At 38.7% G+C, this 13,670-nt stretch overlaps 1 protein-coding gene across 1 annotated transcript in view; it reads right to left on the reverse strand.

Moving 5' to 3' along the window:
* ADAMTS20 (ADAM metallopeptidase with thrombospondin type 1 motif 20) overlaps nt 1–13,670 on the reverse strand; it is a 106,720-nt gene that overhangs the window by 13,416 nt on the left and 79,634 nt on the right. The gene's annotated exons all lie outside the window — the stretch shown is intronic.

The following is a 13,670-nucleotide window of genomic DNA, read 5'->3' on the forward strand; positions in this document are numbered from 1 at the left end:
TTATCTTGATAATTCATTCTACTCTCCCTTAAAGCTTTTTTTCAGGAATTTCAATCACAAAATGTAGACATAAATGACCCCTAAACTCTGAAGATGCTTCCTTTTTATTCTTCAGTAGTATGTAAGTGAAGTGCAGCAGAGAATTACTTAACCTCCTCCTACGACGTGTTAGGAAAACACCACATGCCCCTCCTTCCTCGAGGGCTTTCCCCTGTGAAGCATAAATTAGGCTCCAGAGGGCTGTCAGACAGAGCCCCTCTAGTCCTTGTGGGGATGGCATTCCAGACTGAGAACTGCAACCAAAGAAGGCGTCCTAAGAAGTCCCCACTTCAGGAGGTGAGGCTACCGCAGCATAGAATAATCTCCCTCTTCAATTGCTCATTGCCCTCAACATTAAGTATTAAGGCAACACTTTTCAGCATATATTCATATTTGTTTATACAGCTTGTGCAGATATCTTTTATTCAACAAAAATGAGATTTATTGTACAGGGCTAATGGCTGCTAATAGCAATAGAATATGCAAAGAAATCTCTTACCCTGCATCTTAGTCTTCTAAAGATCTTCCAATAATATCTTTATCCAGTAGATAAAACATTACATGTTTACTTCTACACAGGTTAGAATTGGGTCTGGGTTTTTTTTGTTGGTGGGTTTTGGTTTTTTCCCTCTTCGTTGGTCCAAACTCAACTAAGTTACATATCTTTTATATTTAAATGGCCTAATTTAATCTTTATAATTTGTGCTATTCTTTCTTCTAAAGAAAGACATTGAAGATTTGTGTGTTAAGTTAGCACATTATAAGATATTTTTAGTAGTTATAGAGCAATGCCTGTATAAAGAGATTATTTGCAGTTCTCTTTCATAAAGACATTCTACTGAATTTTGTAATTAGAGTACAATTATACAGGAATTAAGAGAATCCACATTTGTTTTCAATCATATTAGATGGGAAGCTGAAGAGGGAGTTCAGAAAGGAAAATACCAGTTCAGATGTTAAAAATAATGGAGGCTTTATGAACAGTTATTCCAAAACTACTTAAACTTTCTTTCACTCAAATACTATTTAGCTTTGATGACTCAAGCTAGCTGAAACCTATGTTATCTTGATGTTAAATGCAGAAACACAAATGAAAGATACTTAAAATCTGTAGGTAGAAATTATTTTTAATTATTTTAAAAATATTCTTGTATTTTAAAAAATCATTTAATTATAAGGAATATAATTTAACTTTCCAGTAATGTAGCTTTGGATAAGTCATCTGATTTTTTTTTTTTTTCTCCTTGCCATAAGATACAGTAAGTTACAGAATGTTGCCAACTCATACCAAAAAAAATCCACATTTAAATAACTTTTTCCAGGGATTTTTTTCACTCCTTGTTAATTTAATGTTATCTTTAACAACTTAAAAAGACATGTTCAACAGGTTGGCATTATGTTGAAAAATCTTAAATGCATTAAAGCCTTACAAAGTGTAAAAGTTTTCCAGAAATACAGAGGCAGCATTTCTGCATATAGATTTGCTATCTTATTCTTTCACATATTCCTCAAGTTACAGATCTGATCCTATGTTTCCATGTATCCAAACCTCCTGTGGAATAGATCCTACACCGAAAAAAGAAACTTCACTGTGCAAGAGGTAATTCACTAGTATCCTAATATTACAGGTTTTAGCTTACGAGCTTTTGAAGTTGTTAGGTTTTTTTGTTGTTGTTGTTTTGTTTGGGTTGTTTTTTGTTTCGTTTTGTTTTGGTTTTTACTTAAGTCATGAAAGAACACTGACGTTTAATTCATTAGGTGAATGTGTGCTTGTTGTTTCACTGAAGGAATGAAAGATCCTGATATTTTTCAAAGATAACACCCCCAGACATTAAGCAGCTGTAAACCTCTGCTTAAATACAATTGCCCAAACTTAAAAACAAGTAAATTGTCGAACTAAGAAGCACCTCCAAGCAGCTTTGCTTGCATCAGGTGCTTGGGGTACTGCGTCTCCTGGAATCGTGTGGAGCAGCTCCTGCCCGCTTCAGCGCGGTCCCACAGGGCCAGATTCTTATTTCTGCTGCAGTGAGCATCTCCCACCAACATCAGCGTGAGGAAGAGAAACCTAAATCTCTCTAAGGCTCAGACTCTTTACAATTTCAATAGGATCTTGATAAAATTTAGGCAACTAATTCCAGGATTGTTATTCTTAAAGCCTTGCATACGTACCAGTTACAGAAGCACCTAGGCTGCCCCGAGCCACAGTCAAGGACCTTAAAAAGTTCCTTTGGTGCTAAACAGTCTAATTCTACAAGCATGCGCAAACTTTTTAACAGACTGACCAGCTCAGTGCTTTAGATGCCCATAAGGATGGTCAGCATCCTGAAAACGGATTTTCCTCTATTTCCACTAATAACTTATAAAAAGAAAGCAATTGCTCTAAGAGTACACAGCAGGCAAAGGAGGCACATTACAAAACACAGTGATAGATGATATTTATAGTGCAACCAAAGAAAGAGAAATGTTCCTAATTTTTTTCTCTTTAACACACGAAAAAGCTAATGCACTCACCCTGGATGTACATGATTCAGGATCATCAATGGTTCAAGAGGGCATATTATTCTGTAGGTACAGTATTCTCCTGCAACTGAACTTATTCTGGCTTCATTCCTTAGATAATATATAAAAACAGTTCTTAAAGGGACCGTTTCCTCCCAGAATGCCTTGGCATCAGATGCAGGCAGGCTCAGTGTTCTTTACTGGATAGTGATCCACCTTCAGTGAGAGAAATGAAGACTATTCCTGTCCAATACAGCTTTTCATTGGAGACTCCTGACAAGTAGAGAAGGGTTGCCCATCCTCCAGCACAAAGAATGAATACCAAAGAAACGAAACCAGGTCTCTCAAACGCTGAATCAAAAGCTTTAATCAATATGAAGTGGGGATGCCTCTTAACTTTTCTGTAAGGGCAGAGCATAGCTGCTGCTCAGTTCTTTGAATGAAAAATATAGGTTCCATAGAAGATCCCCAAGTGGGACTCCCAAGTGGCTAAAGGCATCTAAATACAGCTTACAGGCAGACATCTTGCTTTGAGCTCCATCGCCACCACCAGTGTTTTCCTCAGAGAGCTGCATATTGCACACCCTGAGCTAAGACTCCTGCCTGACCAGCTTCCTTTCAACTTTGCATTATCAGCAAGAAGCGTCAAATTCTCACTCGTCCAGGAATGAGGCTTTGTTCTGTGCTCTGGAAGCCACTCGTGTCCTTTCAGGGCATCTAGCCTATAGCGCATTTCTTACAAGGCTGAGTTTTGCCCTTCATAAGCCTGTGTTCCTTCTTGGAGCTCCTAACGCACTATTACACGCTATCTGTGGAACATGGTCCTCTCGCTGCCTGTTGCCCACTCTGTGCTGCTAGCGATCTTCCCAAGGCTTAACTCTCCTGATTGGGGAAAGTACAACTGCACTTAACCCTCTTGCTGCTTGACCTCCTTCCATTCAAACTTGAACATGGTCAAGAACAACATGGTCCTTGTCTGTGGCTCAATATGTCTATAATGTGGCTTTACCTGTATGACATTCCACGCAATTGGAGGCTTATGGAGAGTACATTTTCCATACATTTTCTGCAGGTTGCATGTGTAGGAAAAAAACCACAATCCATAAGAACTTTAAATCTCAAAAGAAATGTGAACATTTCTTTAAAAAAAAATGCAAGTTGAAAAAACCATCCTGTAACCATTTCACACAGAAATTCTAGCACTTGTCTCAACATTGGCTAAAGTAATATTTCCCATATGTCAGCTTCTTTTAAAAACATAAAACTACAGTAAAAAGCTGGACTTGATTACTATTGTTCAAAGTCATTCCATAACACTGGTAACTAGGATTCATCTGTTTGGTTTTTTTTCATAGCAATAAAGCTCTGTGAGGATCGGCCCGACAGAACTCCCGGTGCTTCCTGTGGCACAGACGGACTCTCAGACAGGCATGCCATCATCGGTTCCTACCAAATTAAGGCTCTTTCTTGCAGCTGACACGCAGAGTTTCACTAAAAACTTTTTGATTCTTTTGCTATTGTTATTATTTCATTGAAAAGTTGAAGACCTTGGATTATTTGGTGGATTTTGTTCTAAATTTCCTTAAGCTTTTCTTTCAAGGGAATGTTTTGTGTAGCTCGGCTGGTAGCTCAGTGGGCTTCTGGAGACTGAAAAACAGACCAGTAAATGCAAAGCACATAGAAGTTTCTCTTTGTATTCATATTAGATATAAAGGGACTTAAAATATAAATCACTGTGACTAAAAGTCGTACTGCAACTGTACTGTTTTGGCTGGGGTAGACTTAATTTTCTTCATAGTAGCTAGTATGGAGCAAGGTTTTGGATTTGTAACTAAAACAGTATTGATAACAAGTGGATATTTTATTTATTTTTGAACAGCGCTTATATAGCATCAAGGCCTTTTCTGCTCCTCACACCGCCAGCGAGTCGGCTGGGGGTGCACAAGAGGCTTGGAGGCAATGCAGCCGGGACAGCTGACCCCAACTGGCCAAAGGGATATTCCATACCATATGACATTGTGTTCAGCAATACAAGCTGTGGGGAAGGAGGAAGGGCGATGTTCGGAGTGATGCCGTTTGTCTTCCCAAGTAACCATTACGCATGACAGAGCCCTGCTTTCCTGGAGATGGCTGAACAGCTGCCTGCCGATGGGAAGTACTGAATGAATTCCTTGTTTTGCTTTGTTTGCGCGTATGGCTCTTGCTTTACCTATTGAACTGTCTTTATCTCAACCCACGAGTTTTCTCACTTTTATCCTTCTGATTCTCTCCCCCATCCCACCCGGGGGGAGTGAGCGAGCGGCTGGGTGGGGCTTAGTTGCTGGCTGGGGTTAAGCCACAACAGTAGCACTGGAAAAGGATAAAACATATTATGAATGTTAAAAGGTATTTTCTTCATCTCTGTCTCTTTATTTGTCAGGCACTTATGTGACTGGACAGGAAGATCAGTTTAACAGAAATGACAGATTTATATAATGGATCAGAATAATTACAAACCTACAGGGTTAAACACAGTAGTTGCTTGAGTTGTCTGACAAACTGCATTTTGATGGTCTCTGGTTGGCCCAAAAGTCGGTTTGTGCTCTTTTAAAACTATGCTAGAAGTAGACTGGGACCACTACTGCACAAGACACTCGTAAAAATTACTTTGAGCATTATTTAGTTGAGAGTTACTTCAACTTTTCATTTGCTGTATTAGAACTAGCTCTTCTTATGCCTGCCTCCTCCCTGTTAGCTGCATCTCCCCAGGGGTCCTTGTGATGCTTGAGCATGAAACAGGCACTTTTCAGCTAAAAGTATTCAAAAAGTTGTTCTTTCCTTTAAGTACATAGATGACTGTCAAGAAGCAACACAGACTCTGTAATTAGGTCCTACTGAATTCTTTGATTCAGAATAGGTAATTCTTCACTAAAACAAGTACAAACACTTGTGCCATTAGCTCAAGCACTCAGAAAGGACCACGGTTACAAAAGATCAAACATTCCATCACTCCTGAGAAAGAGTGGATTGAACTCCAGGAGGTATGCGTATGATTTACTGTGACATCTAAGGTATACCTATGTTAACTACAGAAGTTCCACTGAAGATATTTTTAAGCAGCTTCATCCAGTATAGCTTCATTTCAAAAGTTCAGTGTCATATCAGTCCTCTCATGTTCAGAAAATATCTTGATTCGATGGAGTCCTTCTTGCAGCTGCAGTCTGTAAGTCTGCTTTGCCACATTTCTAAATGTGCTTTTGCAGCTATGGCGATGGAAGGGAGGAAGGCTAGGCTAAGGAGGACTCAAAGACTTCATCCAATCCGTCATGCTGCTCAGAGTTTGGATCAGCTGTACCTGCACCATTCCTGACAGCAGTTGTGTCAGCCTAGTCTTCAATGACAGGGATGCTACAGCCTCCCTTGCATTTATTCTTCCACTGTATAACCATCCTTATAGTTAGAAAAAGTATCCCTGGATTTAATGACAGTCTCTCTTACTGTTAAATAAGATGGTTCCTTCTCATTCTACCCTTAGCAGACTCAGAAACACTCACCTCTTTATAACCACTATAAATACCTCATTCAGTCCATTCTGCTATAGACTCGGTCTTGAAAAACACAGCTACCCCAGCCTTTCCTCATTTGTCACTTTGTCCAAGTCTCTTACCATTCATGTTGCTGTCCTCTGAACACTCCAAACTGTCTGCATGTTTTTCACAAGAAGGTATCCAAGACTACATGCTGTGTATCAACTGAAGCACTAGAGTTAAAACATGCCATGACAAAAAGTATATACCCAACAGGCATACATCCAGTATTATTCTTCTTTGTTCAAGTTTTTTGTGGCCTTCCCATTTTGCAAAGTTCTAGATGACATTTGGAAGATAAGATCTACAGTGAAAACTACTTTCTGCAGTACTGTTTGCAATCATACTGCAAACCTCACAGGATCTTTGACGTAAATTAATAATAAACACACTTCCCTCCGGTAAGTGTGAGCCGTATTCCTGCAATGCTGCAATGCTACCCCTGATCCAAACACTACCTAGATGACATTCCTACTACACAATTTGATTGGATCTCTAAGCCCAGTAACTTTTTTTTTTTTTTAAATCAAGCAAGACTGTATTTCTAATGACCAAACGCACAGACAGCTGAGCCCAGTGAGTTCCAACAGGACCCCTTCTCTCAAGCTGAGTGATGTCTACTTGTAGAATACTCCAAATAGCCTCCACAGTTAATTCCTCCCTGTCTGATGCATGAGGAAATATAGCACCCCTTGAATCTGTTTAATCTCTTGTGTATCAAAATGTGAGAGGGGAGAAACTAGCACTCCCCATGTTTCAGTAAGATGCAACACAAGCATCATCCTGAAAACACTTTGCAAAAAGTTCAGTCCACAGCACAGCTTTGGCTCCCATGACACTGACAGATGGTCCCTCGAGGTCAGTGACACGGGGTAAATCTCCAAATTCCTACTGCTGGACCTGTCAAAACCATTTGCAAAGCGTACTGTAGCACATCTGAAAACCAAACTAGGTATAGACAACCCAGCAATGCACGCTCCAATCACACCTCTCTAAGCCAAACAGGTAATTGTGATGTTTCACTGTTGTTCTTTCCCAGGCTTCAGGCAGAGAGAGGTCAAAAATATGGATATTCTTCTGTTCAAGCTCTATAGTAAGACTTCACAGTACAAGTTGCCAGTTCTAAGCCACGAAAAAAGCCACAACTTTTAGCTGTTGCAACTACTACCACCTACAAAAATACAAATTTGGATTAGCTATTCAAGACTGAATCCTCCATGAACTTGTTAGAGCTGCCTGAAGTCCTTTCTGATTCCTTGCTAAGCCTGGATAGCCCACGATTCCGCAACCACCTTCCCTCACCTAAATTATTGAGAAAATCTATTACAGCCTCTGAAATGAAGTTTTATCCCCAAATCCTTCTCCATCCAATATAAGCAGCAAGGATATTATTATGAGTAGACATGTAGGTAGGCTCGAGAGTCTCAGAGCCTCTTTATTCTAACACATGAAGAAAGTCATCCTCCTTCCTCTGTGACTGGATCCTCCAAAAATACCCTAGTATTTCAATTGCAATACCTAACACCTGAGTTATTATAGCTAGATTCTGCAGATAACAATCATGTTCTTCTAGTTAACGTTGAGCTAAACTTCAGCCAGAAAGTATCATTTGATACTATTTTTATACATAAAGCAGTTTTCATCAACATTACAGTACTTAGGAGAACACTCTTCTGTATTCTGATAGCTTTCATGTAAAAGTACTGTTCTGAGTTAAACTTATGCACAGCATTACTTCAAAATCTTCAATTTGAAGACCATTTTTCCTCCCCAACAATCTCACCTCAATTACTTATAATTAACAAAAAAAATGGTAAATTTGAAGTAGAATATATGATAGATTTTTATAAAGAAAACTACTGTTAAAGGTCAGCTCCCTCATTATTTTTCATGACAGTAAATTTGCCTTTCAGAAGCCATTCTCTCAACACAGCAGCTCAGGAAGGACAACCTTCACGCAAAGTAACTGCCATTACCTACTGCTCTCTGTGGAATGGAAACCAGAGAACAATCTGCTCCAAGTATCATCTGCAGCCAGTATCATCATCTAATATTGGAATTTCTTAACTTCACTCCTCTCAACAACAAAAGGAGGCAGTAATCATTTTCTCTAAGGTCAGCCCAAGAAGCGCTTCCACATTTTTGGTCTGGCTACGTACTCTGGCTGCATAACAGGCTGTGAACCAAGCACACACCAAGTTTCCACCACTCCTGTGTTGATTTCCAGGGCTTCCAGGTACGTATCGTGGATGTGAACACCAGTGCTCTCCAAACCCATCCCAGTGTGGCTGTAGGAGACTCTGGAGTGCACTGCAGTACGACCTGACAGCTAGTCTGCACGTGGCAGCTGAGAACAGTGAGAGACAGCAGCGACTCTTTTGAGGTCATCTAACCTGTCCACTGTCCATAGCCATGACTCTTCTGGCAGGATTGAGTACTCTACACTCCATAAAAAGGCAGCCTTTGTTGGATTCTTTTTAAGATAATAATTTTGTTTCAACTTTCATCTGAAGGACAACAGAAAACCCCTGAATAATTATTTTCCAAGCATGCTGAAGCCTATCTATTTAATAGGTGGACATAAATGAGAAACTACATACATATACATACATACATAGAAAAAGTAGGAAAGAAGAAGGAATAAAGAGGATTAAAGACAGATTTTAGGATTGATGTGGATAACAGGAAGGTACAACTGCTATGAGAGGATACATATGGCTAGGAAAGTGTTAATGTATTCCTCTTAAAAATAAAGACATCCTGATTAAAACAAACCCAACCCAAACAAACCCTTCCATTATATTAAAGTCAGAACCATCAGGACAGATCTTGAAGGTAAGATGATTTCACATCTGCAGAAGTCAAACTCTACTGATGATGCTACAGAGGAATCTTAGACAATATTTAAAGTTGCCACCACATGGTCTGAATTTTTTTGTCCTGTGCAGCTGGCAGTAGCCTTAATGAGGGAGACCTTTCAGCAAAACAGCAACCTGCCTGGATGGTAGATGAACAACCATACTCTTTGCAGCTGTTGGAAAAATCAAAACCAGAACTCTTGAAATTCCACTTAATGATCATCCACAGAATTTCATTTATTCATTCTAGTTAGATTTGTGCATAAGTCTTAATTTGGCCTCTCTCTCTGACGTCTCAAAGTACTCTCCATTACCTCAAGCTTAGCACAACTAAAACAGATGACCAAGTCCTCCCTTGAAAGCCCTGTCATGCCTTCCCCCTCACGACCGACACCACCGTTCTGCTCATCACTGCCTAAAGCCTGGCATGCTTTCTGATGCCAACTACAAAGCATTTGAAAAACAGGTTGTTTCCATGCTCAGCTCCCCACCTACTGTGATACTCAGCCAGGCTTCACTGTGCCGTGTATTCCCAACCTGTCTATATACAAAATGAGACTAAGCTTTTCCAGTCAGCAATCTTCTCTTTGTTTCACCTACATAGCACATAGCACAATTAGATCTTCAAACAAGCTTTTAGCTATTACAATAACACAAGAACAGAACGGCCAGAACAGCTGCAACATTACTTTACCAATTGTAGGATTTGGCTTTACACTACCTATATCTTTAGATCCTGGTGGATATTCAGTTATATCCAAGTTCTTTTCAAGGGCATGCTCAGATAATAATTCAGTGCCCAAAGAACTGTATTTCACAGGTGCTACTTCAGGTGTCCTCATTAAAGAAAAAGAAACTTTCAGAAACTTTTTCTGTAAATGACTGATCAGACTTTACATATTATATAACTACTCTTCCTGCATTTTCTTTTTTTTCCTAAAAATTTAAAAGTCTTATTACTCTTCATTTTAAGAAATAAATTAATTTACAACTTACAAGAGACAAGATTTTGTTTCTAGACAAAGTTCTATCCTTTTTCTTTCAAAAGAAAAGTGTTGTCTGACTTGTTTGGAGGTGACGCCAGTACTCTGCTCCTATAAAGAGTGAAAACTCCTGATGCCAGGTAAAAATCTCAAGCTTTAGGGGGACTGAGAACTGATAAATAAAACAAAAGCCTTTCAAAAAAGTTCACTGTATAGCCTAAAAAATACTAATCACTTAATTCAGAAAGGAAAATCTGGGCTCAAGCAATATTCAAGTTTAAGTTTCATAACAAAGAACCAAATTTGACTCAAATTTTGGAGAAGAATAAGTCAACATGTCATACAGGGAGGAGACTACTATCTTCCCATTTTCCCTAAGAGTATAATCCAAGGCATCAGAGAACAATTATTGCATTCCATGTTGTGGCAAAGCCATTTCACACAGATTATGGAGATATTAGTGTGGGTGTTGATGGAAGGTTGTGTGGCACAGTGGAAGAGCAGGAAAACAAAACAAGATGAACAGAACAGTGGCAAAAATACAAGAAAGGCTAGAAAAAGAGGGAATTTTTTCACAGAAAATGAGTATCATACTCTATTGGACTCGAACATGAATAGTTGAGACAAAGTCCAAAATCAGACTCAGTTGCCATGACCTGTCCCCCAGATACTACTTTCTTTCAGGTTTCAGCTTCCCTGGAAGAAGAACTCACTGTTAGATACAACAGTAACCTGTTGTAAGAGAGAACCATCTACCAGTGGCAGGCATCCTAACACTGCTACATGACAGCATCAGTGAGATGCAAAAACAAGCCTTGTGCTAATTGAAGATATTTTGTGTTTCTGTTAATGTCTGCTTGATATTTTTGAAAATTTAAAAATAATAACCACAATTTCATGAGTTGATGATTAATATGTTCTCCTTCAACAATAATGACAAATCACATTTGGTATCTCATTTAACACTTCCTTTATAGGTTCCATTTAATCTCTCAATTACAGTAAAAATTGAATTGCATAATAAGGCAGGAAGAATAACTTGCTCTTGATTTGAGTCCGTTGCATCTGGTTACCACCTGAGAATCAGAAAAACAATAGGTATTTCTGCCTCCTTTCAGCAGCCGTTTGGCAGGCTCTGCTACCTCATGTGCAGGTCTTAAGTGTCACTCAGGGGTCTGCATGTACCTCTGCTAAGAACTTCACCATCAGCCCTCATTCAAGCAACATTATCACTGTAATTAATGACAGTATATATTAAAACAATGAGAAGTATGATCAGCTTATTAATTGCTGGGAGGGAGGGAACAGAACTACATTGTTCAGCCAGCATTCCTGCAACAATATATCTGGTACGTGTACTTAACTTTTATTACCTTTCAGCTGAATGATATATACAACAGACAGATGGCTGAGGGAAATCACAATTAAAAATAGCGGAACAGTGCTAAATTAAAAAAAAAAACAAACAACCCAACAGACAATTCTGCCTTACCTCTCCTTCTGAAATCAGTGGCAAACAGGAACAGAGCTAGACCCTCGCTAGGCCTTTCTGAAAATCTTAACCTACAAGTATACTTTTGTGTCAAATTTACAAGACTGAACAGCAATCCTGCTCTTTGCCTCCGATACCTCCTAGAAAGTATTTGGAACAGGCACTTTTACCATTACACCATTGCTGACTTGCCAGACTTCAGCAAGTCTCATCTTTATTCCACAGCCATGTAACACTAGTAACACCTTTAAGCAATTACATGAAGGCAGCAGCACTGGAGAGAAATAGTAAGTAAAGTGCAAGCATCAAGAAAGAAGGGTGGCAGAAATGGAGATAGGAGACCTCAGGGAAATCCAGTGTGAGCAAAAGAAATGCAGGGTTTTTTTCTGTTTCTAATAAATAGATAAATTTTCAGACACATTTTCCAAATGGAGAACAACAGATGTATCTGTGTCCATCCAGCAGTTGTGTTCACAAACCTCCACGAAAACCAAACAGCAACCCAAAGTGAATCCATTGTTGCTTCCAACAACCGGACACAATTTGACAGACTGCATCACAGGGAGGATAGCCTCCTGCCTCTTGCGAAGCTCAGGAAAACTGAACAAATGCATGGGAATGACATCATCTGCATTCTCACTGAAAAGTAATGTTCACCCCTTGAGAGTGACATTTTATTCATAGATCTTCACAATAAAAGTTGGACCATATTTTTAACATGATGGAGGATCTCTAGTGTGGAAGCTACATTTGTACAATCAAAGGGGTTGCACAGAAGAAGCACTTGTTTATATACATTTCACAATTTAAAACTTCATTTTATGGATTCTTCTTTTTTTATCTTCAGTGATAGGGTCCTTTCAATTAACCAATTACAAAAGTAACTAGAGATAACACAGTCTTACAATGGTAGACCAATTAGTTTTAGCTGAGTTTGCATGAGAAGAAACAGTGGATCCCAGCAACTGCAATCTCCGATTTATCATTTTTAATCATGTTAGCAGCAGCAAAATGGTTGCTCAGAAATTAAAGGAGTAACAAATACATGAGCTCTATGTGTCTGTCTGCTCTATAAAAAGTATCATTTCACTTTTCATTTGATTAAAAACTAAGATTTTGATTTGAACTTTCAAGAAAACTGGAAATACCAAGCAATATATACTGGAACAGTACAGTATTGTCAGAATTTTTTCAAACTTTTTAGAAGCGTACAAAAATATAACTCTCTATGGCACCTAACTAAATATGAGCTGAAGAATTAAGAAAAATAACACAAATTATTTTAAATATTAATTGGGCACGAAAATATGTTTATGAGTGTATGTTAGATAATAAGAAATACAATATTTTACCTACCTTCACATGTTGAATTCCAGTTTGTTTTTGACCTAAGCCACTCTTCTGTGCCTTTTCAATTTACTTACAGATCAATCTTTCCAACATTATAGTCATGTGCGTAAATGTGAGCACGCATGCAAGCTTCTGAAGGACTGATTCAGCAGGAAATCTAAGTGCCCGATCCTGCTTCTCACTGAAGTGGAAGGGCCATAGACAGATGCATGCTAGAACATATACTGATCAATACAGCGGTCTGTCTTAGTGGAGGTGCCAGTCTCCCACAATTACCAGTTTTCAAAGAAAGGACTAGGAATTCCCATAACAGAGAACTATGCATCATTTTGTTCATTTCGTAACCCATGCCAGGTAACCAAAACATTTGTGTATTAACCTTCATAAATATTAGGAAATGCTAATACTTTAATATACGTTTAATAACTTTTAAATTTGGGTCTCAAAACCACTTTGAACCAATTGAGTTGTTACTGGGGTTTTCAAAACTGCCACATATATACAGGCAGCTCAGAATGATATTCACGTGAAATCTGACCACCCAGAACCCTTCAGCTTTTCTGAAAGTTCTAACTCTGCAAAAAATAAATAAATACATCAGTAGCTTTACATTCCTTTCATTCTCATTAAATGGCTGTCTGTATTTAGGAATGGTATTAAGGACCACCTGTTTTTTTTCCCCCTTCCATAATATTCTGTTTGGTTTCTTTTTACTTTGACTATGCCCCTCTCTTACTTGTCCTCTTTAAAACAGAGGGTCCGAAAGTTCTGCAAACCTCCTCACGCAAAAGTGTTTTAGGAATGTAAAACATTTTGTTATATCTTTGCGATTAAGAGTTGAGCATTATGTTATAATCCTCAGTTTTCTATGTCTTTTGTCACT

The sequence above is a fragment of the Calonectris borealis genome, chromosome 1 (genome assembly GCF_964195595.1).
Source record: "Calonectris borealis chromosome 1, bCalBor7.hap1.2, whole genome shotgun sequence".
NCBI classification, from domain to species: Eukaryota; Metazoa; Chordata; class Aves; order Procellariiformes; family Procellariidae; genus Calonectris; species Calonectris borealis.